Source organism: Neoarius graeffei, chromosome 16 (assembly GCF_027579695.1).
Source record: "Neoarius graeffei isolate fNeoGra1 chromosome 16, fNeoGra1.pri, whole genome shotgun sequence".
NCBI classification, from domain to species: domain Eukaryota; kingdom Metazoa; phylum Chordata; class Actinopteri; order Siluriformes; family Ariidae; genus Neoarius; species Neoarius graeffei.
The window spans coordinates 35,641,333-35,666,714 of record NC_083584.1 but is presented as its reverse complement, the minus strand read 5'-3'; positions in this window follow the sequence as shown (position 1 = coordinate 35,666,714).

The following is a 25,382-nucleotide window of genomic DNA, read 5'->3' as shown; positions in this document are numbered from 1 at the left end:
CAAAGGCTTTCTACCTACCTGGAGAAGAACAAACACGTTGACACATCCATACAAGAGGTGGGCATGCCAGTGTCGTCTGGTTGTTTGGAGCATACTAGTATGATCTGGCACCAGATCCAAGAGGCGAAGAAAGAAAAGAGAGACCTACATGTCACCTTTCTTGATCTGGCCAATGCCTTTGGTTCAGTTCCCCACAATCTACTCTGGGAATCCTTCAAGTTCTTCCATGTCCCACCATCCATCACCACCTTAGTAAAAGCCTATTTTGAAGACCTACAATTGTGCTTCTTCATGGCTGATTTTACAACTTCCTGGCAACGTGTAGAGATAGGAATCATGGCAGGCTGTACAGTCTCACCACTGGCCTTCATAATGGCCATGGAGATCATCATCAGGGCTTCAAGGTGGGTGGTGGTGGGGGAACGAATGAAAAGTGGGATCCGCCTACCGCCTATCCGAGCATTTATGGATGACATGACCACTCTGACCACCACTGCAGCATGTACCAGGTGGCTACTTGGAAAGCTGCAGGAGAACATCAAGTGGGCCCGGATGAAATTCAAACCGAACAAATCCCGGAGTATCTCTGTTGTCAAGGGAGAGCTGAAAAATGTGAGGTTTTGCATTGACAAAGACCCCATACCAACAGTGTCCAAACAACCCATTAAGAGCTTGGGCATATGGTACAATGCAAGCCTCAAGGACAAAGACCAGGTGAAGCAGATACGGCAGGACATTATTAACAGCTTACAAAACATCAACAAGACCCTACTGCCAGGGAAGCTCAAGCTCTGGTGCCTGCAATTCGGACTTCTCCCTCAGATAATGTGGCCATTAACAATCTACGAGATCCCAATAACAACTGTGGAAAAGATGGAGCGAATTGTCACCGCACATGTCAAAAAATGGCTTGGAGTTCCATGCTGTCTGACTAACATCAGTCTTTATGGCAAAGGAGTCCTTCAACTACCCATCACAAGCCTTGTCGAGGAGTACAAGTGCTCAAAGGTAAGGCTCCTGATGACTCTGAGGGACTCTAGAGACCAAACCATCAGTAAGGCTGCACCACCACTGATAACTGGACGGAAATGGACACCTTCCGATGCGGTGCAGCATGCCATATCAGCCCTGAGGCATACTGACATGGTGGGGCATGTCCAGATGGGAAGAGGAGGCTTTGGGCTTGCGCCAAGTAAGCCTTCTTGGCGCAAGGCCTCCTCCTCAGAGAGGAGGAAAATGGTGGTGGAAGAGGTGCACCACCAGGAGGAGGCTGGAAGAAATGCAAAGGCTGTGTCTCTTGCCAAACAGGGACAATGGATGAGGTGGGAAGGACTGGAGAGGAGAGAACTTAGCTGGAGGCAACTCTGGGAAATGGAGGCAAGTACCATAAGCTTCATTATCAGAGCTATATACGATGTGCTACCATCTCCAAAAAACCTTCAAGACTGGTATGGGGAGGATCCAACCTGTGCCCTCTGTCCAATCCCAGCGACTCTCAGGCACATTTTGACTGGTTGTAAGACCAGCCTCACGCAGGGACGCTACACCTGGAGGCATAACCAAGTCCTCAAAAGTTTGGCAGCGGCTCTGGAGACAAAAAGAAACACCATCAACTCCTCACCCAGGACAGCATTCAACTCTATCCAAGCTCCAATTTTTATTCGAGAGGGGCAACGAAAGTCCAAACATCCCCCAACCGAGCCAGAAGTTGGAAAGCTAGCCTTGGCTCAGGATTGGAAGATGATAGTTGACATTGGCCAGCAACTCGTCTTCCCACCTGAGATAGCAGCTACTACACTTAGACCAGACCTGGTACTTTGGGCTCCCTCACTCAAAGCTGTCAACATTATAGAGCTTACAGTCCCATGGGAGGGTTCAACAGAAGAGGCCTATGAACGCAAGAAGCTGTGCTATACAGAGCTGGCTGCAGACGCACGACAACGAGGGTGGAATGCGCAAGTCTACCCAGTGGAGGTAGGATGCCGAGGTTTTGTGGCCGCTTCTACCATCAGGCTGTTTAAAAGACCTTGGTATCCAAGGATGGGCGCTGCAACAGACAATTAAATCTGTCTCTGAAGCAGCGGAAAGAAGCAGCCAATGGATCTGGGCAAAGAGGAAAGATCCTTGCTGGGCTCAAAGAACATCTGGACCCACCCACTAGCTCCCCATACACCCCCAATACCCTCTCTCCCACCCAGGAGGTGAGGGAGCAAGGTATGTGGTCAGCTCCAAGCCTGACTCAGGGGAGTGGACACCCCTGTTGTGCATAGTCCCGTGGACTTGTGATTGGGCATGGGACACAAGCTCAGGTTTGATCACCCTGTAGCTGGCCACCTTTGATGAAGGTGTCTAGTGTTGAAAGGCCGAAACACCCCTTGATTCAAAGGAACACTACTGATGATGTGTCCTAAATTGACTGAGATACAACCCCCACGCCACTTTTAACATCAAGGCACCTCATGTGACTCAACATCTAATGGCACAATGGACAGTAATACCATCTCGTCCTGTGTTTTATGAATCTATGCGCCACACCATACTTCATCCACAATGAGATTACTGATGTCTAGAAAAAGAACTGAGGAGACAATTATTTAGCATTTTTAGAAGGAGTCTCCAGTGTCAGCACTTTGTAACAGTCCATGAACCTTTAACCTTAGGTTTTTGCTTTTTATCCCCTTCATTAACTTCAAGGGGCGGCAAGGGGTGGTGTAGTGGTCAGCGCTGTCGCCTCACAGCAAGAAGGTCCAGGTTTGAGCCCCGTGGCCGGCGAGGGCTTTTCTGTGAGGAGTTTGCATGTTCTCCCCATGTCCACGTGGGTTTGCTCCGGTTTCCCCCACAATCCAAAGACATGCAGGTTAGGTTAACTGGTGACTCTAAATTGACCATAGGTGTGAATGTGAGTGTGAATGGTTGTCTGTGTCTATGTGTCAGCCCTCTGATGACCTGGCGACTTGTCCAGGGTGTACCCCGCCTTTCACCCGTAGTCAGCTGGGATAGGCTCCAGCTTGTCTGCAACCCTGTAGAACAGGATAAAGCGGCTACAGATAATGAGATGAGATGAGATTAACTTCAAGACAGAGAAAAAAGAGAGGCTAGTGAGGGAACGACCATTTATAGCTGTTATAAATGTAAGTGATAACAGTAACTAACTTTCACAGATGTTCCATAACCATAAACATAAGTCATAAGTCCTTTCCATGACAGAACCAGGTCTTTCCAGGCAGTCTCCCTTCCCAGTACTAACTAAACCCTTGAATCGCATTGGGCGGCACCGATTTCTGTTTCTATAGCCCTCGGCCTCTCGCCTATAGATGATTTGCAACCACATGATCAAAATGTGCAACATCATGAACGTCCGCCATGATGGTGGATATGCAAAGCAAGTAGGATGGCAGCCGCTGAAAGCGTGTCCATAAACAATGCTGAATTTTCTCAGTATTACCATGATTTGAATGGTCAAGCGAAGATTCGATACAAAGAGAAGATAGATACAGTGGTGCTTGAAAGTTTGTGAACCCTTTAGAATTTTCTATATTTCTGCATAAATATGACCTAAAACAACATCAGATTTTCACACAAGTCCTAAAAGTAAATAAAGAGAACCCAGTTAAACAAAGGAGACAAAAATATTATACTTGGTCATTTATTTATTGAGGAAAATGATCAAATATTACATATCTGTGAGTGCCAAAAGTATGTGAACTGAACCCACACAGTATTTGGTGTGACCCCCTTGTGCAGCAATAACTGCAACTAAACGTTTCTGGTAACCGTTGATCAGTCCTGCACACCGGCATGGAGGAATTTTAGCCCATTCCTCCATACAGAACAGCTTCAACTCTGGGATGTTGGTGGGTTTCCTCACATGAACTGCTCGCTTCAGGTCCTTCCACAACATTTTGATTGGATTAAGGTCAGGACTTTGGGTTGGCCATTCCAAAACATTAACTTGATTCTTCTTTAACCATTCTTTGGTAGAATGACTTGTGTGCTTAGGGTCGTTGTCTTGCTGCATGACCCACCTTCTCTTGAGATTCAGTTCACGGACAGATGTCCTGACATTTTCCTTAAGAATTCGCTGGTATAATTCAGAATTCATTGTTCCATCAACGATGGCAAGCCTTCCTGACCCAGATGCAGCAAAACAGGCCCAAACCATGATATTACCACCACCATGTTTCACAGATGGGATAAGGTTCTTATGCTGGAATGCAGTGTTTTCCTTTCTCCAAATATAACACTTCTTATTTAAACCAAAAAGTTCTATTTTGGTCTCATCCGTCCACAAAACATTTTTCCAATAGACTTCTGGCTTGTGCACGTGATCTTTAGCAAACTGCCGATGAGCAGCAATGTTCTTTTTGGAGAGCAGTGGCTTTCTCCTTGCAACCCTGCCATGCACACCATTGTTGTTCAGTGTTCTCCTGATGGTGGACTCATGAACATTAACATTAGCCAATGTGAGAGAGGCCTTCAGTTGCTTAAAAGTTACCCTGGGGTCCTTTGTGACCTTGCTGACTATTACACACCTTGCTCTTGGAGTGATCTTTGTTGATTGACCACTCCTGGAGAGGGTAACAATGGTCTTGAGTTTCCTCCATTTGTACACAATCTGTCTGACTGTGGATTGGTGGAGTCCAAACTCTTTAGAGATGGTTTTGTAACCTTTTCCAGCCTGATGAGCATCAACAAGGCTTTTTCTGAGGTCCTCAGAAATCTCCTTTGTTCGTGCCATGATACACTTCCACAAACGTGTTGTGAAGATCAGACTTTGATAGATCCCTGTTCTTTAAATAAAACAGGGTGCCCACTCACACCTGATTGTCATCCCATTGATTGAAAACAGCTGACTCTGATTTCAACTTCAAATTAACTGCTAATCCTAGAGGTTCACATACTTTTGCCACTCATCTCATCTCATTATCTCTAGCCACTTTATCCTGTTCTACAGGGTCACAGGCAAGCTGGAGCCTATCCCAGCTGACTACAGGTGAAAGGCGGGGTACACCCTGGACAAGTCGCCAGGTCATCAGAGGGCTGACACATAGACGCAGAGAACCATTCACACTCACATTCACACCTACGGTCAATTTAGAGTCACCAGTTAACCTAACCTGCATCTCTTTGGACTGGGGGGGAAACCGGAGCACCCGGAGGAAACCCACGTGGGCACGGGGAGAACATGCAAATTCCGCACAGAAAGGCCCTCGTCGGCCACGGGGCTCAAACACGGACCTTCTTGCTGTGAAGCGACAGTGCTATCCACTACACCATCGTGCCACCCCAGATATGTAATATTGGATCATTTTCCTCAATAAATAAATGACCAAGTATAATATTTTGGTCTCATTTGTTTAACTGGGTTCTCTTTCTCTACTTTTAGGACTTGTGTGAAAATCTGATGATGTTTTAGGACATATTTATGCAGAAATATAGAAAATTCTAAAGGGTTCACAAACTTTCAAGCACCACTGTATGTGTTTTTTACCCATATTATTTAAAAAAGTCGGATTTTTCTGAGTATAAGATGCTTCTACCGATTATCGAGTACCCAGATATCGCGTTCTATCTGGTTTGGCAGACTTCGTGGGTTGACAAATCTAAAATGACGGCTTATAAGTCCATGGAAGCCTATAGACCCCTTTCACATGACGTCACCGTGCCGCGAAATTTTGTTAGGCGCCATATTGGAAGACCAAGTACATGCACTCACAATATAAAACAAAGTACGAGCGAGAGTAAAGTGACACGATGGATGATAATTCTGGTTATGTGAGTACATTACCAGTTGCAGAAAGGGCACGGTATGTGGAGAAACTGGCTGTGATTGATGGGTTTGACCCATATGATAAGACTCGGGGCAAGGGAGAATGGAAACATAAGGAGGACCGGACACCAATTCTGCCATCTGTTTGCTACCCAGACATTGTAAACTATTTGTTGTTTACACCCAGTGCCTACACTCAGTGTTCGAACTATGCCGATATTTTCAGGGGGCCCCTTTTTTTCCCTTGGGGGTGTGTGTGCTTGCGCTTGTCTCAGAGCGCGGATCTCCAAACACATGAGAAGCCTATCTTACGCACATATCACGCGGACTCCACACCTCCACACACGCATCGCGTCTGAAGTCATAACTTATCAGGGGAAATTGTGTCCGCATTGGCATGTTCAAAAAACAACCTCGCGTCAACAATGATACCACACGCAAGGAAAAAAAAAAACAGTCAGGCTACTCAACAACCAACCTGGCAGCAGCGAGCAAGCCCCAAACCATCCTAAATTATTATTATTATTAAATTGTAGAAGTCTGGGAGGCTTGCTCCTCATACAGTTATCAACTTGGGGCCACTTTAGCATGTTTTAAATCTGAATTTCTTGCGTTTGCTTACCTCAAAGTGTCCGCAGATCATGCATAGACTTATCCATTATATCCACAGTTTTTTGCCAAGTCTCACACAGGTTTCTTTCAAGTCTACTGTTGGGCCAATAAATCATAAATAAAACAGCTCAGATTTGTTTGTTTAAGTCGTTTGCCACTCCACTTTATTCTCGTGGGTTCACATACCGCTGCCGTTATTATCCCCTTATCACGAGTTTGTTCCAAAATGGCGCAGGGTCTGTTTACTTCCGGTTTCGGGTGATGTCAGTGAAAGGGGTCTATAACTTCTTTGTCTCTGGATGGGTAAATACCTTATTAACTAAACCAGTCAACGATGACAAAGCAGTTGTACTTGCAAGGGTAAGCTAGGGCTTCTTTTGCATTTAGTTTACTTCTATGTGTAAACAACAGACGAAGTGTGAAATTTTGACAAATCTCTAGCTTTATGGCTCACAAATCACATTTCAATTCATTTCAGGTACAATTTTGCTGGCGCTCCTAGAAGCAAAATGGTAATGACCTCAATCATGGATAACCCCTCTCACCCCCTACATGAGGCTGTGGGGGCTTTAAGCAGCTCTTTTAGTAGTAGACTGCTACACCCACAGTGTAAGAAGGAGAGGTACCGCAGGTCATTCATACCTACTGCTGTCAGACTGTATAACATCCATAACTTATAATGTAGCACCAATAACCTGTTTGTCATTTAATTTGCACTAATTCACCACTACTACCTCTGCCATCTCTCATCGATGCAATTATTATGTGCAATAATATAGGCCCTAAACTATTTTTATGCATACTTATATTTATATTTATATATATAATATATAAATATTCTTTATTTATATATGTGTGTATATATACAGAGTCTACCTGTAATGTGCAATTTTACCGAGCCTCTCAAAAAGGCAATTTTTCTGTACTTTTTCACGGTAGATAATGCAAATAGCCTTCTGTATTTAATCGTTTGTTTGTCTAATTTTTATTTCAGTTTTATTTGTTATCTGTTTGACATTTTCTTGCTACTGTAACATGTGAATTTCCCCGATGTGGGATGAATAAAGTGAATCTAATCTAATCTAATCTAATCTAATCTAATCTAATCTAATCTAATCTAATACACGTGTTAAAATGATAAAAACGACCGATTGAACCACGACAAGAGGACGCTTATTTTATAGCAAAATTCTAGCAACACGAAATAAAATTCTTCCATGATATTATTGAGAAAGCTTTTGAATCTCACCTGAGATAAAATAATTACTGCAAATACAAGCTGTTTTGGTTTTAGCCTCTGTTAGATCAGCCCTGCCGATGTTGTTCAGCCGTGCTCGTCTCCTCTCTGTACTAAGCCTCAGAGTTTCCTTGCCCTCTTTCTGAATCATGGACGGAATTCTAAAAATTGGAACATGCCACAGTCACGAATACTGTTGTGACCACAACCATATACCACACAAAGATATGGCATAGCTAAAAGAACACTTAAAGCAGTGGAAAAACAAAAAGAGTTGCACAGGCATGACTATGTTTTGTATGGAATGTCGTTTGACCCCGCATTTGTATATCCACCAACATGGCTGACATCCAGGTTTCTATTTTGCTTTTACATCACTTGCAAGTCAAGGATACAGCTAGAGTTACAGTGGGGGGTGAGTCCTCTGGTAACAGCAAGAGTTTGACTCCCCACTTGTATCTGCATTGCAGTGTGCCTTGCCAGACGGCAGTAGGTACCATTTTTATGATGGTCTTTGGTATGACCCAACCACGAGTAGAACTTGTGAGCTCCCGATTGAGAGGCGAACATGTTAACCAGTAGGCCAGCTCGCAATACCATAAAAATAACTATAAACTAATAAAACATGCAACGGATTACTCCTTTATGAATTAAAAAAAGAAAGGTTATTGTTGGCATTGCTATGGCATGCAGGCAGATATTGTTGTCATATCACCCTGTCATTGATTATTTTCCTCTAACAGCACATCAAATTGAGTTTAATGCCTTATGATACACTGCAATATGCAACAGGCACAATATCTCAACACAGGCATTATAAAGTGTTCAAAGTTTTTACAAGTTAGAAATGACACTAATTTTTAAGCAGGATTTTTTTTAAACAGACATGAGTCCATCCATCCATCCATCCATCCATCCATCCATTATCTGTAGCTGCTTATCCTGTTCTACAGGGTCGCAGGCAAGCTGGAGCCTATCCCAGCTGACTATGGGCGAGAGGCGGGGTACACCCTGGACAAGTCGCCAGGTCATCGCAGGGCTGACACAAACAACCATTCACACTCACATTCACACTCTCAGTCAATTTAGAGCCACCAATTAGCCTAACCGACATGTCTTTGGACTGTGGGGGAAACTGGAGGAAACCCACACACAGGGAGAACATGCAAACTCCACACAGAAAGGCCCTCGCCAGCCACTGGGCTCAAACCCAGGACCTTCTTGCTGTGAGGCGATAGTGCTAACCACTACACCACCGTGCCACTCCAGACATGAGTCAAACCAGAGAAACCTAGAAATGGGAACAAAGACAAGACTCCGGAAACCAAAATTCAGTAGGAGTCTGTTACATGCAATTTATATATGTTGACTAATCTACTGTAAGCTCTCCTACTACAGCTTTAAAATCTACTGTAGCAATCTAGCTAACTCACCAAACATCAACAGTAAAAAAAACAATAATAAAAAATTACTCATACCACTAAACCTGAATTAAATAAATGTTGATGTGACAGAATCACATCTCACATGCACAGTGCACTAGAAGTGATGATGCTCAGCGAGACATGCACTAATTATTTTGTTGTTTTTCATACAATATCATGAAAGCATGGTAAAGCGTGATGAAATGTTTGTCAATTACTGTGATGTGGAAATGTAATACATGTAACAACGGCCAATAAGTATTGAAAACGTCTACACAATTGAATCATTTTTTATTGACTAGGAAGCTCTAACATGAACATGACACAAGGCTACAGTGCATAGATTCTCATTAGAGGCTCCTGATTGATAGCATATTAAGCCATAGCCAAGACGAAAAGCTTGGCTGTGATGTATTGGGACACATCCATACTCATTACAGCTAATTGACTCAAATCGAGTGAACACACAGTGAAGATTTCATCTTTGGCCAAACTCAGCAGTCACAACGACAATAATAATCAGTGGTTCAATAAATGCCTGTTATAGCTGAGAGCATGTATTTCGGGCTTGGACTCTACACTCACTGGCCATTTTATAGGAACTTGTTCTTGATTCTAAGATTCCTGTTTTTGGCTGGCAGGAGTGGAACCCAATGTGATCTTCTGCTGTTGCATGCTGAGATGCTTTTCTGCTCACCACGGTTGTAAAGAGTTGCTCTGAGTTGCTGTATCCTTCCTGGCAGCTCAAACCAATCTGGCCATTTTCCTCTGACATCTCTTACCAGCAAGGTGTTTCCATCCACAGAACTGTCTCTCACTCAGTGTTTTTTGTTTTTCACACCATTTTGTGTAAACTCTAGAGACTGTTGTGTGTGAAAACCCCAGGAGATCAGCAGTTTCAGAAATACTCAAACCAGTCCATCTGGCACCAGCACCCATGCCACAGTGAAAGTCATACTTGGAGATCACAATTTTTCCCATTCTGATGTTTGACGTGAACGTTAACTGAAGCTCTTGATTTGTATCTGCATGATTTTATGCATTGTGCTGCTGTCAAGGGATGGGCTGATTAGAGAACTGCATAAAACAGCAGGTGTACGGGTATACCTAATAAAGTGGCTGGTGAGTGTATTTAAGGGATATCCAGTTGTTCTTGACTCATACATAATCACACAAAAGTATTTAAAGAAACCATTGTTTTTAAATCCAAACACAACAAACTCATTTACATTTTGGTGAATTAGTCATGAGATTTGGTTCCTTTTTTCAATAAAATAACAAGAAGTCTAAGTTTATTGAGCAAGACGGACAGTCCTTGTGTAAAAATTGTTGTGGTTTCAATGCAAACGAATAAGTAGAGTTAAAATAAACAGAAGCATGAGTGATTTATATATGTGTGTGTATATATATATATATATATATATATATATATATATATATATAATTATACCAATAAGTTATTTGTAATTAATCTTTTGGAAGGTCCAAATGTAAATGTACTGTTATTATTATTTTTAAATTATTTCTTTTTTATGGTAGTGTAATCGAGTTGGAGAAGGGTCGGACAAATCACATCAATAGCTAACCTCACATCAATACATCAATAGGCAAGTAAAAGCTCCCGTGTGCGGGCCAGTCCCAGTGGTTGCCCAGAAACCAAACTGACGAGATAAAAATGAGTAGCTAACTTAATGTAATAATGTTTTATAAGCTAGTTAGCTGGGGCGGCATGGTGGTGTAGTGGTTAGCACTGTCACCTCACAGCAAGAAGGTCCGGGTTCGAGCCCTGTGGCTGGCAAGGGCCTTTCTGTGCAGAGTTTGCATGTTATCCCCGTGTCCGCGTGGGTTTCCTCCGGGTGCTCCGGTTTCCCCCACAGTCCAAAGACATGCAGGTTAGGTTAACTGGTGACTCTAAATTGACAGTAGATGTGAATGGTTGTCCGTGTCTATGTGTCAGCCCTGTGATGACCTGGCGACTTGTCCAGGGTGTACCCCGCCTTTCGCCGTAGTCAGCTGCGATAGGCTCCAGCTTGCCTGTGACCCTGTAGAACAGGATAAAGTGGCTAGAGATAATGAGATGAGATGAAGCTAGTTAGCTAGTTAAGTGCATGAACACAGACTAAGGGAAATTAATAAATGAATGATCATGTAGCATATCAGTGTAGCACATTGTGTGTGTGAGTTGTTGGCCACTGTTTTGGCTATAAATTTTAGTTTTCTGTGCTCACGTTACATGGAAAAGATATTATTCTAGTCTGGGTAGCTTCCGTATTTTCTCTCGATGTGTGCTTAAAACCAAGATTCCATGCTGTATTTTTTTTTAAAAGGCTTTGCACTGGACTCTATTATATCAGTGTTTCCACATACCTGCATGTTCTTGATTATGAAAAGTTTGTCTGTTTTTCATGCACACTAAATATTATGCATAGTAAAAATAATTTTACTGTCAAAAAGATTGCGCCTCGGCCAATGTGTGTAGTGCAGCAGGTGGTGGGATTTGGAAGGAGCAGTGCATGCTGTAGATGCAGCTTTCAAAAGCCTGGTCATGAAATCTGCATGTCCTAGGCTCCTAGGCTATTGTTTCAACTGGGACCAAATGGACTGCTCAATCTGCTCTATTTGGGGGAAGATTAAACGATGCTCTTAATTATTCACTCACTCAATCACTTTCAATAACCACTTTATCCTGATCAAGGTTGTGGAGATTCCAGAGCTTATCCCAGAAAACTGGGCATGATGCAGGAATACACCCTGGATAGGGCACCAATTCTTCACAGGACACAGTGCACACATATTTACACCTGGGGGGAATTTATCTTAGTCCATCTACTTACTAGCATGTTTTGAGAAGTGGGAGAAAGCCTTAGAACCCAGAGCAAGCCCACACAGACACAGAGAGAACATGCTCATGAACTCCTGATCTCAGGATCTAAACCAGAACCCTGGAAGTGTGAGGTGGCAATACTACTTGGTGTGCCACCATGTTGCCCTCCTAATTTGAATGTATCTAATGTAATATAATGCACACTACTGTATGTGTACTCTTACAATCATGGTAAATCTACTTTTGCTAGGCTTCCATTTCATGTATTATGTAATAAGCAGATGTAGTCTACTCCCTCTTTTTCCACAGACATGAGGAGGTGAGTGACTGATGAGTGTTCTACAAGATAAACCACATCTATCCCTCATGGATATGCCTTATGGCCTCCCTCATGGCCTCCCTCATGGCCTCTCTATGTTCCAGGACAACAGGAATAAGTGATAGCGCTGCGCATGCTCTTCAGAATGGTGTTTTACATCCTTATTTTCCCCCCTTCCTTCGTTTTCCTTTTCTGTCTTTTATTCTCTCTCACTCTTCCCAACAGTATGAGCAGAGCAGGCAATGACCCAGGTAGACCCATCTACACAACCCTTCAACAGACGTTCTCTCAGCTGCATACATTACAAAAGAGACAATGTCCCTCCCTGTCAATAATAAGGGCCTCCTCTCTCTTCAATCTGTTGTAGATTACATCTTTAGCGTAGAGGAATATAAGAGATGATTGGGGGTCAAAGAAGCCAAGTTTTGCCAGTGTGTGTGTGTGTGTGGGGGGGGGGGGGGGGGGTCAGGGTCCTAAGTGAATAATGTAGAAGCAGGATCAGTGGATCAATGAGAAGGGTTCTCTGAATGATCTGAATTCCTGTGGTGCATCTCCAGTCCCCCTCACCCCCTAACCCCCTGCAGACTCATTTGTGGTCCATCTCTCCGGGATGACTGACTGCTAATATGCTAATGTGCCCTGCTTGACTTCTCCCTAATAGCAGCAATGCCCTCTGGCCCTCACTGTTTCTGCAACATATGCTAAAGACACAAAAGAGATAGGGTGTGAGGGCGTGAAGGGACGCAGCGTAAGGAGGATGAGTTGAGTTATCTTCAGCTTCAGTTAACCTGTAGAGCTCTTCAGTGTGAAAGTAAGAATCGTCTTGAGCATTGTTGTGGCTGAAGTGTGAATGATGGAACACAATGATTGGAGCTCTGAGCTACAGTGAGCAAAGAATGAATGGCTGCTGTGGGTGGACAAGATGCCAAAGGATCTGCCTTTCCCTCAGGCACTGCTGAATACCTCGTAAGAGCAACAGCTGTGGGGTGGCTCCAAACCAGTGAAATTGTCTCATAAGACAATAGGTATTAAAGACAAATGCAGCCACAATGTGAATGATTTCACTGGCAAAGCTGCACAAAGGCTAAGTTGTATTCATGAGGTTTATTCATCCTCCCCTGAGAATGGCCATCTTAAAAAAAAAAGACATGAATGTTAAGATGATGTTAACAATGGAAACACAACAATGACTTAGGCCCTGTCCACACGGCAACGGATTCAGGTGAATCTGCTAAAATTTTTTATCGTTTCGGCCTGGCGTCCACACGGCACCGGCGTTTTGGGTGCCCCAAAACGATATTTTTTGAGAACGGGTTCCACAGTGGAAAAATCTGGCAACGGCGCTGTTGCGAAGTCGTCTGGATGAGTAGAACGGATTTGTTTACGATGACGTCACGACCACATGACTAGAACAAGCAGCACTCTCGCGCGCATCATTCGCGCATCATCTGTCACTTCTGTTCACTGCTTTTTTAATGTACCGATCACTTTTGTATATAGTATTCTTTAGTGTGGATTTAGTAAACTGTGTGGGTGTTGTACATAGACAAGTGACTCAAACCATTTCTTGCCTGCTTTCTATTGGATAAGAATCTTTTGAAATTGTTTACACATTAACCTGACTAACCTGCCAGACAGACAATTTACACCTGCTTTGATGAACAGAAAGTACAGCCTTCCACACAAAGCAACAGTTACCTGACTATAATGGAGGCAGAGGGGAAAAGGATCAGAAGATCCTTCAACTAGGGATGGCGAAAACTAAAAAAAATCATGACCGACCACCGAGCCTCATTAGCCGGTTAAAGTCGGTTAACCTATGAGTTTAACAGGGATGCAAACGGCGCGCCTTTTGGTGGATGCCGCCTTTTTCACGGCTGAATCGTGCAGATCCAATTTTTTTTTAGGGGAGGCGTTGGAGTGTCTGAATAATTTCAATGGCATTTGCTTATTTAGTAATTTTAATGCAGAATTTACTCTGATGAAATTATTCAGACACTCCAACGCCCCCCCCCCCCCCCCCAAAAAAAAAAAATCGGATCTGCATGATTCAGCCGTGAAAAAGTCGGCATCTGTGCCTTTAGTTTGTGTGGCGAGATATGATCTGCAATAACATGCATTGTTGGCTACAGACCGAAACATACTTTGAGAATGCACTGGCCAAGGCAGGACTAAACTCGATGTGCCTTCTAATAATAATTTAAAAAAAAAACAGAATAGTAATTTGTAAGCTAAAAAGCCTGTGTCTACAATTTTCTCTTGCCGAGTGGCAGCTGTTTTCAACTGGGGCGGGAGGGCGGGACATGACTGAATGGTTGTTTCTGATTTGTCAGCTGTCTTCAACTGGGGCGGGAGGGCGGGACATGACTGAATGGGTGTTTCTGATTTGTCAGCTGTCGTCCTTACACCGCATGGCATGCCCCAAGCGTTTACAACACAGAATTCCAGGTTCTCCGCTCCAAAATCGGCAGCTTCAAAATGATTGATTTTTTTTTTAACCGACATCAAAAAAAATTAACCGGTTGACGTTGATTCGGTCAACCACCGGTCAAACGGTCATCGGTTAACATCCCTACCTTCAACAGACTGTTTTGTATGAACCACTGCATTGCATTCACTTTTGTATACAGCTTTTCTTTTAAATAAACAAGTAACTGAACCATTTCTTGAATTTCTTTTTTTTATTGGATAAGACTGCTTTTCAAAATGTTCACACACAATATAAAAATGTATATAAATTATATAAAAATGCTTTTCAAAATGTTCACACACAATAAGAAAAGTAAGTTATATAAAACTATGCACACTAATAAAACTAATTTGTACACACAGAAGGCACGATTTCCTCACGTAGTCGCAGCCATCTTCTTCTTGTTGTTGTGTGTTTGTTCCTGTGAGTGCTTCACGCCGGGTAGAAGAAGGGGTTTATGCACATGCGTCCTACTTCTTCTATTGTTCTGGTGTCTCCGATGGGACCGTCTTACAGCGCACGTAGAGGTGTGGCATGTGTATTGCATTGTTTTCAGCAAGCGTTGCATTGCCATGTGTACCTGATATTTTACTGATCCGTTGCCCATGTGGACGCGATATTTTTTTTACCCGCTAAAAAAAAAATCTCATTGCCGTTGTCGTGTGGATGTAGCCTTAGTAGCAAAGGAATGACTGGTTCGTTTACTAAAGCTAATGGATTTGTTATATTCTCACTTGAATCTTTGGTCATTTATAATCCAGCATACAGACATTATTTGTTAATTAATAGGAGGTTAAAGGGATAATTCAAACTTAAGGACTACTTCTGTCTAACCTCTGTCCATTATATTTGTACCATATGTGCAATTGGTATGGACTAAACATTTCAACAACTTTTTTTGTGCCAAGAAGGAACAGAAAATTTGTTTAGGCTACTCAGTATTCACTTATAATGGAAGCCCAAGGGCAGTTGTTGAATTCTTTCAATAAATATTTTAAACACGGCTATGCAACACAAATTCAAAACTAAAGCCATTACACTCAAATTTGACAGGTCTTAATTGATCTAGGTCTAGGGATTCCATGACAAACACTCACAAGACAAAAGCTCACAAGACATAAACTCACACCCTTAATGGAAAAATAGACAAAAGCTCACAACTAAAAGTAATTCATCTCATCTCATCTCATTATCTCTAGCCGCTTTATCCTGTTCTACAGGGTCGCAGGCAAGCTGGAGCCTATCCCAGCTGACTACGGGCGAAAGGTGGGGTACACCCTGTGTTATATAACTAGGCTAAGCCTGTTAATAAAGAATATTCAGGAGACAGTGTTGCATGCGCTTGTTGCTTTTACTGAACAACTCAACTCCCAGTGTGTTACATGGTCCGTGTGACCCCACGAACATATCATATAATTCCTGTTTACAGAACACCTCCCCCTCTTAGATGAAAATCTCATTAACATATAAACTTTAGGGGGTACTTGGGATTTACTGTAATCTTATTACCAACTGAATTTAAACTCACATTTATGTCAAGGCTAACTTCATAAAATAAAGCATTTACTCTTACTCCTGTTCCTTAAGACTCTCATAGAACATAAACACAATGTCTCTTACTTCTGTTCCTCAAGACATTCTCATAGAACATAAACACAATGTCTCTTACATTCTTTTCATTGAACACGAACAATTTTCTCTTAACCCCCCTTTCTTTCCCCACTTTTTTCTTTTTTTTCACTCTCTCTCTCCAGTCCTTTTTCCTTCTTTTCTTCACAAAGTCAAATGGACAGGAGGACGGGAGACTCGGCCTGAAGATGTAATGTAATGTGTGTTGTCTGAATTGGATGTGTTTTGATCTTGTGGCGTGTGAGTGAGAGCAGGTGTATTAGCTTTACCTGGCTCTGTGTCTGTGACAGGTGTTTGTGCCTGTGTTACCTGTGGTTGTGAGTGTGGGTGTTGGAGTGCACGCAAATGTGTGCGATTTCTCCTCATCAGTCCCTCATCAGTCCATACAATATAGGAGCGAGGTGTTGAGGCTGGTTGCACAACTGTACCTTTCACCTCTTCTCTCTGGAGCCACACGTTTTGGCCAGGAAGAAGTGATGGTAAGGGTTGAGCCTGGTAACGGTGATTGTAGTTGTGCTGTTGGTTCTCCTTTGCCCGTTTCTCTGATGCTCTGACACCTTTGATGTTTGGCCAACGTGGCTGCAGGTGCACTGGAAGCTGGGGGATGGTAGTGCGTAGCTGTCTCCCCATCAAGAGCTGGGCTGGGGAGTAGCCATTTTCCAGTGGTGTAGCACGGTAAGTTAACAAAGCTTTTGTTTTCTCACCTCCACCTTTCCACAGCCCTTTTACAGTCGCCACTGCATGCTCTGCCTCTCCATTTGCCTGGGGATACCTCGGGCTGCTGGTGAGGTGAGTAAATCCGTATTCCTTGGCAAAGTCTTTGAAGAGAGCACAGCTGTATTGTGGGCCGTTGTCGGACACAACTGTTTGTGGAATTCCATGTCTACTGAAAGTGTCTTTCAGGGCTGCTATGACCGTATGAGCTGAAGTGACACTGAGGTGGGCCATCTCAATGTAACGTGAGAAGTAGTCAACTATCAGCAAATATGACTTTTTCTCCCAGAAGAATAAATCTGTCCCCACTCGCTGCCATGGGCGGTCTTGCACTGGTGTGGACATCAGGGGCTCTCTGTGCACAGCCCTGTGTTGGGAGCAAATATCACAGTTCTCTACCAATTGGCTGATGTGTACGGAGAGACCCGGCCACCAGATAGACTGGCGGGCCCTTGCTCTGCACTTGACAATGCCTTGGTGACCACTGTGTATGTCCTGGAGAACTTCTTATCTCATGCAGCGGGGAATCACAATTCTGTTTCCTCTGAGGAGCAGTTTACCAGCCAGCGTGAGATTGTCCTTTTCTGGCCAGTAAGGTCCCAGCTCGGGAGGAAGGGCATTTTTCTCTGCCCACTCTGTTGAGCAATACTCTATGAGCTTGGCGCAGACTGAGTCTGCTTTTTGCTTTTCCTCAATCTCCTTCAGCTTTGCTTCTGTAGCTGGTAGGCTGTTTATGACCGCATCCACGAACACAGCGACCTCTCTTTCTTTGTCTTTTTCTTCCTGTGTGTACACCTGTCTCACAGGCGCTCTGGACAGCGTGTCTGCCATTACCAGCTCCTTACCCGGCACATGCGTGATGTCAAAGTTGAATTTGAGTAACCTCAGAAGGAATCTGAGGACTCTTGGGGGAAGCTCATCCAGAGCTTTGGTGCTCAGGAGTGGTACCAGTGGCTTATGGTCCGTCTCGAGTCTGAATTTCAACCCCAGAAGGTAAGATGACAGCCGCTTGCAGGCCCATGTAACGGCCAAAGCCTCTTTCTTGATTTGTGCATAATGTTTTTCAGTATCGGACAACCCTCTGGAGATGAACACCACTGGTTTCCACTTGCCATCTGTCTGGCGCTGTGTCAGGATGCCCCCCACCCTGAACGATGAAGCGTCTGCAGAGACGCATGTCTCTGCTGCTGGTGAGTATGGCGCCAACACACATGGTGAGCTCAGTTCGCTTTTCAGTTTCTGAAAGGCCTCTTTCTGTGCTGTGCCCCAGCACCATTCATTTTTCTCGCAGAGAAGATCCTTCAAGGGCCTTGTGTATGATGCCAGGTGGGGTAAAAACTTCCCCAGGTAATTGGCCATCCCCATCACTCTCCTCACTCCCTCCACGTCAGTCGGTTCAGGCATGTCCATTATGGCTTTTACTTTCCCAGGATCTGGTGCCACACCATTTGCTGAGACGCGGTGACCGACGAACATGATGCTGTCTCTGGAGAATTCACATTTCTCGTTCAGGGTCAAGCCCTCGGCTTCCAGTCTCTTTAGCACCCGATGGAGCCGTGCGTCATGTTGCTGGGTGTCTTTGCTGTAAACCAGTATGTCATCTGCATGACACACTACCCCATCACAGTCCTCCAGCATCTGTGACATGCGGCGTTGGAAGTGCTCAGGGGCTGAGGAGATCCCGAATGGCAGCCGGTTGAATGCATAGCGGCCAAACGGTGTGATGAATGTTGTCAAAAGTGAGCTCTCTTCTGACAGTGGGATTTGCCAAAAGCCACTTGTTGCATCTAGCTTTGTAAACATCTTTGCCCCTGCCAACATACCCAGTGTGTGGTCTACTGCTGGCAGGATGTGTCTCTCTCTCTCCGCACCCACTTGTTCAGGTGCGTCAGGTCGACACACAGTCTGATCTTACCTGAAGCCTTGGGCACTATGACCATGCCCGCACACCATGGTGTAGCTTGGGTCACTTTCGAAATGACCCCCATGTCCTCCATGCGCTTGAGTTCTGCACGCACCTTCTCACGCATAGGCAGTGGCACGCGCCGTGGAGACAACAGTGCAAAGGGGACTGCCCCTGGCTCCAACTCAATTTTGTATGGCTCCTTTAATTTCCCTAAGTCCTTGAAAACTTTGGGGTACTGATCTATGATGTCATCCTGCTCTGCTTTAACAGTGTGGAGTCACTGAATTAAGGTAAGTGCTTCAATTGCAGGCAGGCCTAACAGAGGCTTAGACAGTTTGTCAATTACGTAAATGTCCTGTTCAGTCTCTCTGTTCTCAATGCTTAACTGCCCCTTAAAACAGCCTCTCACCTCCAGTTTGTGATTTCCGGGTCTATACAGCACCTTTCTTGTTGGCTGCAGAGCTCCATGTCTTTTGGGGGAGAATGCGCTGCTTGGAATTGCTGTTACCGCTGCGCCCGTGTCCAGTTTAAACACAGTCTTTTTGCCGTTCAGCTGCAGCAGTTCATTCCACTCGCCATTTCCCCCGACACCATTTCTCCCAGGAAAAGATAATCCTCTCCCTCCAAACTGTCCGTGCGTTCCTCTGTGATGTCGTGAACTCCGCCTTTGGATTTGCATTTCTTGGCAAAGTGGCCCTTTTTGTGACACCGTCTACACTCTGCATCTCGAGCAGGGCAATCTTTCCACAGGTGCTTTTTTGCATTTCCACATCTCCCGCACACCGTTGCCTGCTCCGCCGCTGTCTGATCTTTCGTTGATCCTTTCTCTCTAGCTGGCCGTCTGCTTTGCCTTTTCTGTATCGCCTCGACATTTCCCGCCATGGGCTCTGTCCCACGCATAGCAGGCTGCTGCTTTTTTACTGCTTCGCTTTGCCTCACTTTGGTCATCGCCGTTTCCAGTGTTAATGCGGCATCTAGCTGCAGATTTTCAGAAAGCTTGGCGTCTCTAATGCCCACTACAATTCGGTCCCTTATCAACTGTTCTCTTAAAGTCCCAAATTCACAGTATTTGGCCAAAGCATGTACGGCAGTTAAAAAGGACTCCACGCTCTCGCCGGGCTCTTGGACTCGGCGGTTGAAACGTGCCCTCTCATAGATTACATTTCTTTTGCTAACACAATGCTTCGTGAAGGCGTCTGTTACAGCTTTGTATGAACGTTTCTGTGCCTCAGTTAACGTTAGCATGTTCATTATGTCCTCGGCGTCGTCGCCCGCTGCATACATGAAAGCATTCACCTGAAATTCTTCTGTTTGCGTGTTCAGTCCTGAAGCCACCCTGTAGCGTTCGAAACGTTTCATCCACTTCAGCCATTTGTTTACATTGGAGAAGTCGAACTTGCCTGGCGGAGCTAGCTGTGGCAAAGCTAGCGGTGCAGGTGCCGCTGCTGCTGCTCGCTGCTCCTGTTGCATCTTCTTTTTTTTTTCCAGATGAGTCGTTCGTCCACTCTGCAGGTTTAGTTCGTCTTCCTCACAAATTTGTTTTATTCTGACACCATGTTATATAACTAGGCTAAGCCTGTTAATAAAGAATATTCAGGAGACAGTGTTGCATGCGCTTGTTGCTTTTACTGAACAACTCAACTCCCGGTGCATTACATACATATAGGTCCGTGTGACCCCACGAACATATCATATAATTCCTGTTTACAGAACACCATGGACAAGTTGCCAGGTCATCAGAGGGCTGACACATAGACACAGACACATTCACACCTACGGTCAATTTAGAGTCACCAGTTAACCTAACCTGCATGTCTTTGGACTGTGGGGGAAACCGGAGCACCCGGAGGAAACCCATGGGGGGAACATGCAAACTTCACACAGAAAGGCCCTCGCCGGCCACAGGGCTCAAACCCGGACCTTCTTGCTGTGAGGCGACAGTGCTAACCACTACACCACCGTGCCGCCCCTAAAAGTAATTTTATTTATTGGAAAAAGACATTTTTTGTATAAATACTAAGAATAACAAACATTACTGACATAATTTCAAATCTTTATGTCCAAGTCAAGTTTTCACACTTATCACACCTCTAGAATCACACTTAAGTACAAAGCTTTAGTCAGGTAATCTTCTAGAGGTGTTACTTGTGTTCATTTGTCCTCACCAATCACACCTCATTTCACACCTATTGAATCACACATATATACAAAGCTTGGTATCTCACACATTCTCAGAGTCATTTGAGCAGTTCCTAATTTACTAGGTGAAGATACTTTGAGCAGCTCCTGCAAGTGATGAGCTCCAATTCTGTCAGTATATAAGGATGTCAGACTGAGAATCACTCATAAACTCAATCAGCATGGAGATCATCAAAACCAACAAGGGAAGAGACAAGCTTTGTCTGGATGGCTACATGTACCTGAAGAAGAGGAGCTACAAGAACTGGATCTGGTGGCAGTGTAATCGGCAGAGAACAACTGGGTGTAAGGGAGCACTCACAACTGATGACACATATGAGAACCCTCAGTCTCATGTGAACCACAACCATCCAGCAGACAGAACAGGAGTTGAGGTCACCAAGTTGCGCACAACCATGAAAGCAGCGGCTAAGCAGTCAAGAAGTCGGCCAAACCAGATTCTCACACAGGCTCTCCTTGAAGCAAGCGATGAAGTCCATGCCAGCATCGGGAAGATCCAGACATGTAAGCGGGATCTTCAGCGTCAGCGCCGTGGATGTCTACCCAAGGACCAAGCAACTCCTAGGGCAGGTCATCAAAAAGCACAAACAACGATGCCACATGGAGCTACAGAAGCGCCTTCAGATCCTCTGCCAGGACTTTGTAGCTGAACAAAGATCACTGGCAGACTTCCTCAGTGCAGTTGGGCACTGCATCTGTCTCGAGTGAATCACTGCAACCACCTAGAGTGAATTTGTATACAATATATGTGACGTAATATATTTCTATTGTGATGCATAATATGTCATATGTAACACCTGTGATATGTATATGTTTGCATATAATAAAAAAATTAACATGGTTATGAGTTTTTGTCTCTTTTTTCATTAAGGGTGTGAGCTTTTGTCTTGTGAGCTTTTGTCTGCGCACCAGATCTAGGTCATTACTCACTATGTCTTAGGATGAGACATGGAGCATAAGACATGGAAAGATAAGAACAATGTCTTATGTAGTTTCATCCAATATGCAAACTCTGCAACAATACAGTAAAAAGTTATTCTGCTTACCAATGCCTAACCTAAGCATTTATATGTTTTTGCATTTGGAATCAAACCCACATGACTACACTGGTACACTGTCAGAAACAGGGGTACAGTAGGAGTCCATTTCTGTCCCCTAAGGTACAATTTACACTGTTGTAACCCCTAAGGCTCATTAATGGACCTCAAGGTATACCTTTTTATGGCCACAAAGTTACATATATGTTCCCCAGCAGTATATAAAGAGTACAGATAAGTACCTCAGAGAGTACTGCCCCAGTGACAAGCTGTTGTACCTCTAAAGGTACAATAGTGTACTGTATGTTCTGAGAGTCTAATTACTTACCACAAGCTCTTCCCACCTAAAAAGTATTCTTAAAGATCATTTATCAGTCACAACAATAACTGCCTTTAGACTTCTCATATAAGTTAGGGGCATAACGCAATGCCACTATCTGTATTTGTATCTGTATCTATTTAATGCTACATATATTCATATATGGATTTGGATTTAACCACAAAGTAGGCATAGCCTAAACAGGAAATGTTTTTTTGCTTGTTTGTTTAAGCTAGCTTGCATCCACAGGAAACCAAAATCTTGCCACTAGCTCAACTTTTTGTTACGTTCTGCAGGATCCCAATCATGATATACAACTTTAGTGTGATGCCCCAGATGCCCTGTGGACCTTTCTGGCATGCTAAATAAATAAATTATCTATTTTTTTTTACTTATCCATGACTTTTTTTCTTGCCAAATTCCCACCCACCATCCAGTTCTCCCTTATCATATGATAGCTACCAACCCAGGAGAAAGAAGGCTAACAAATGCTATCAACTGTATTTTTTCAAATTGCTTCGTAACAGGGCAGCACAACACACTCAGAGGAAAACAATATCTACCACTTCTGCATGCAGGAGCTCACAGATGCCCATGATTGGCAGGGGTCAGAGAGTATGCCATCCCTTAAACCCTGGGATCACAGTAAATTTTGTGCTCTTAGACTCATGGCCACAGATTGCTGTGGCATCATTAGGATTCAAGCTCATGATCTTTGGACAATGGGGTGAATGCTTTTTTGTTGTGCCACTCAGTATCCTATACATAAGTTCAAATAAATTGTGCGCTGCCTATTCATATCTGTATGTGCATCCATTCAGAGTAATTTATCTATTCATTCTGAATAATGTATTCATATTTAGTTACGGGAGACACGGTGGTGTAGTGGTTAGCGCTGTCACCTCACAGCAAGAAGGTCCAGGTTCGAGCCCTGTGGCCGGCGAGGGTCTTTCTGTGCGGAGTTTGCATGTTCTCCCCGTGTCCACGTGGGTTTCCTCCGGGTGCTCTGGTTTCCCCCACAGTCCAAAGATATGCAGGTTAGGTTAACTGGTGACTCTAAATTGACCGTAGGTGTGAATGTGAGTGTGAATGGGTGTCTGTGTCTATGTGTCAGCCCTGTGATGACCTGGTGACTTGTCCAGGGTGTACCCCACCTTTTGCCCGTAGTCAGCTGGGATAGGCTCCAGCTTGCCTGCGACCCTGTAGAACAGGATAAAGCGGCTAGAGATAATGAGATGAGATGAGATATTTGGTTACATCTCTGGTATAAGTAGGGTTTTTTTTCCATAAATCTGGTAAATAGGTTTTTTCCCCCTCAATATAGGGAAATGTGTGAAACTTATTGTCTCTGGTAATTTCACATACATATGCTACAGATGGAGCAGAAATACAGGACTGTGCAAAAATCTCAGGCACCCTATATATTTTTTCCATATAAAATTTGTTATAGATTTCTATTTTATGACTTCTACATTATCGAGTCAGTACAAAAATTTTTTAGAGTTCCAAAGTTCGTTTCCCGGCACAAAATTAAATGTGACAGAAAAAAAAAGTTTGTATTTGAACAGCATATAACATAAGAGACAACTTTTCAGATTAAAAAAGAAAACAGAATGAAGGCTGCTGGGTTTTGCTGCAAAATTAAAGGAGATACACAGAACCTTTATTGTTAAATACATTTCTGAGTGATAGTATCTCCATCCTTGACTCTTGGATGCTGCATAAATGGGAATAAAACTTTTTTTTTTTTGAGAGTTAAAACTGACCGTAAAGTTGGCATTCAAGCTGCCCCGCTGAGCCAGCCAGCCCTGAGTGCGTGACATCACAGTGGTAACCAGTTTTAAGGCTGAGGCCTTTGACAGCTATAGACCAAAGCCAGACTCGGCAGGCAAGAGTGGTTGCAATGGCCTCTTCATTCGGATTTATTGGAGATTCTTCGGGTTCCTCAGATAGTAATACATCTGACTGTGATAGTCCTGAAATTGGAGTGTGTGTACATGCTACTGCTATACACATAGAACCGTATCAGTTCGACCCATCAGAAAGTGAATCCCATAGTCACACGTCAGCCACGGAGGCCCCAACCTTAAGAAATAAAGCCAGAGAACAAAGCCGTCTAGAGAACTGGATAGAATTGAACTGACAGTCTCATGTGACTCTCATTAAAACAGGATGGGTGTTATAACTTATGCAACATACATGTACATGCATGCATTTTCACTGATAAAATGTAAAAGGCTTATTAAATAATCAGATGAACTGAGACAATCACAGTCTGAAGCAAATTCAATAATCTTATACCGGTAACTTAAACACACAATACAAGTTACAAGTATTAATCTAAATGCAGGTAAACAATGAGTGTTGTAGTTGTTTTGATGTAACCAAATGAGAGTCGCATCTTACCCATCTGTGTTCTCACTTCTTGAAGGCTGACCTTGTGGCCAATTGTTTTGAAACAATCTGACTTTCAGTTGCTCGTTCAGTTCTTCATTCATTTGCTTCTCCCATGTAAGGGCGAGATATTGCTGCTGAGGCAAGCATATCCAGCAGAGAAATCTGATGATCACTCATTCTCCATTTTCTCCATACTGAGTACTCCACCATTACTGCTCGACTCACACTCCGGGAGAACTGGTGCAACTGAACTTACTTTCCTTTTGTTGTAGTTTTCTTTTCCTTTAATTGTTGGTACTGCACCCTCTTTCAATACGGGCTTATAGCCAACGCTCCTCAACAGATCAGAGGTTTCGTATGAGTCTTCAGTAAAATGTGCCCATGAATTTCTTGCAAAACACATCCAAATCTTGCAGTTTGAACATTCTTGGGCCATGAATGCAACGTAAATCCACCTTCTGTCATGTTGCTGCACCCACCAGCAATACATCTACGTGGCATGGCGATAAATTAGCTCAAAATGGA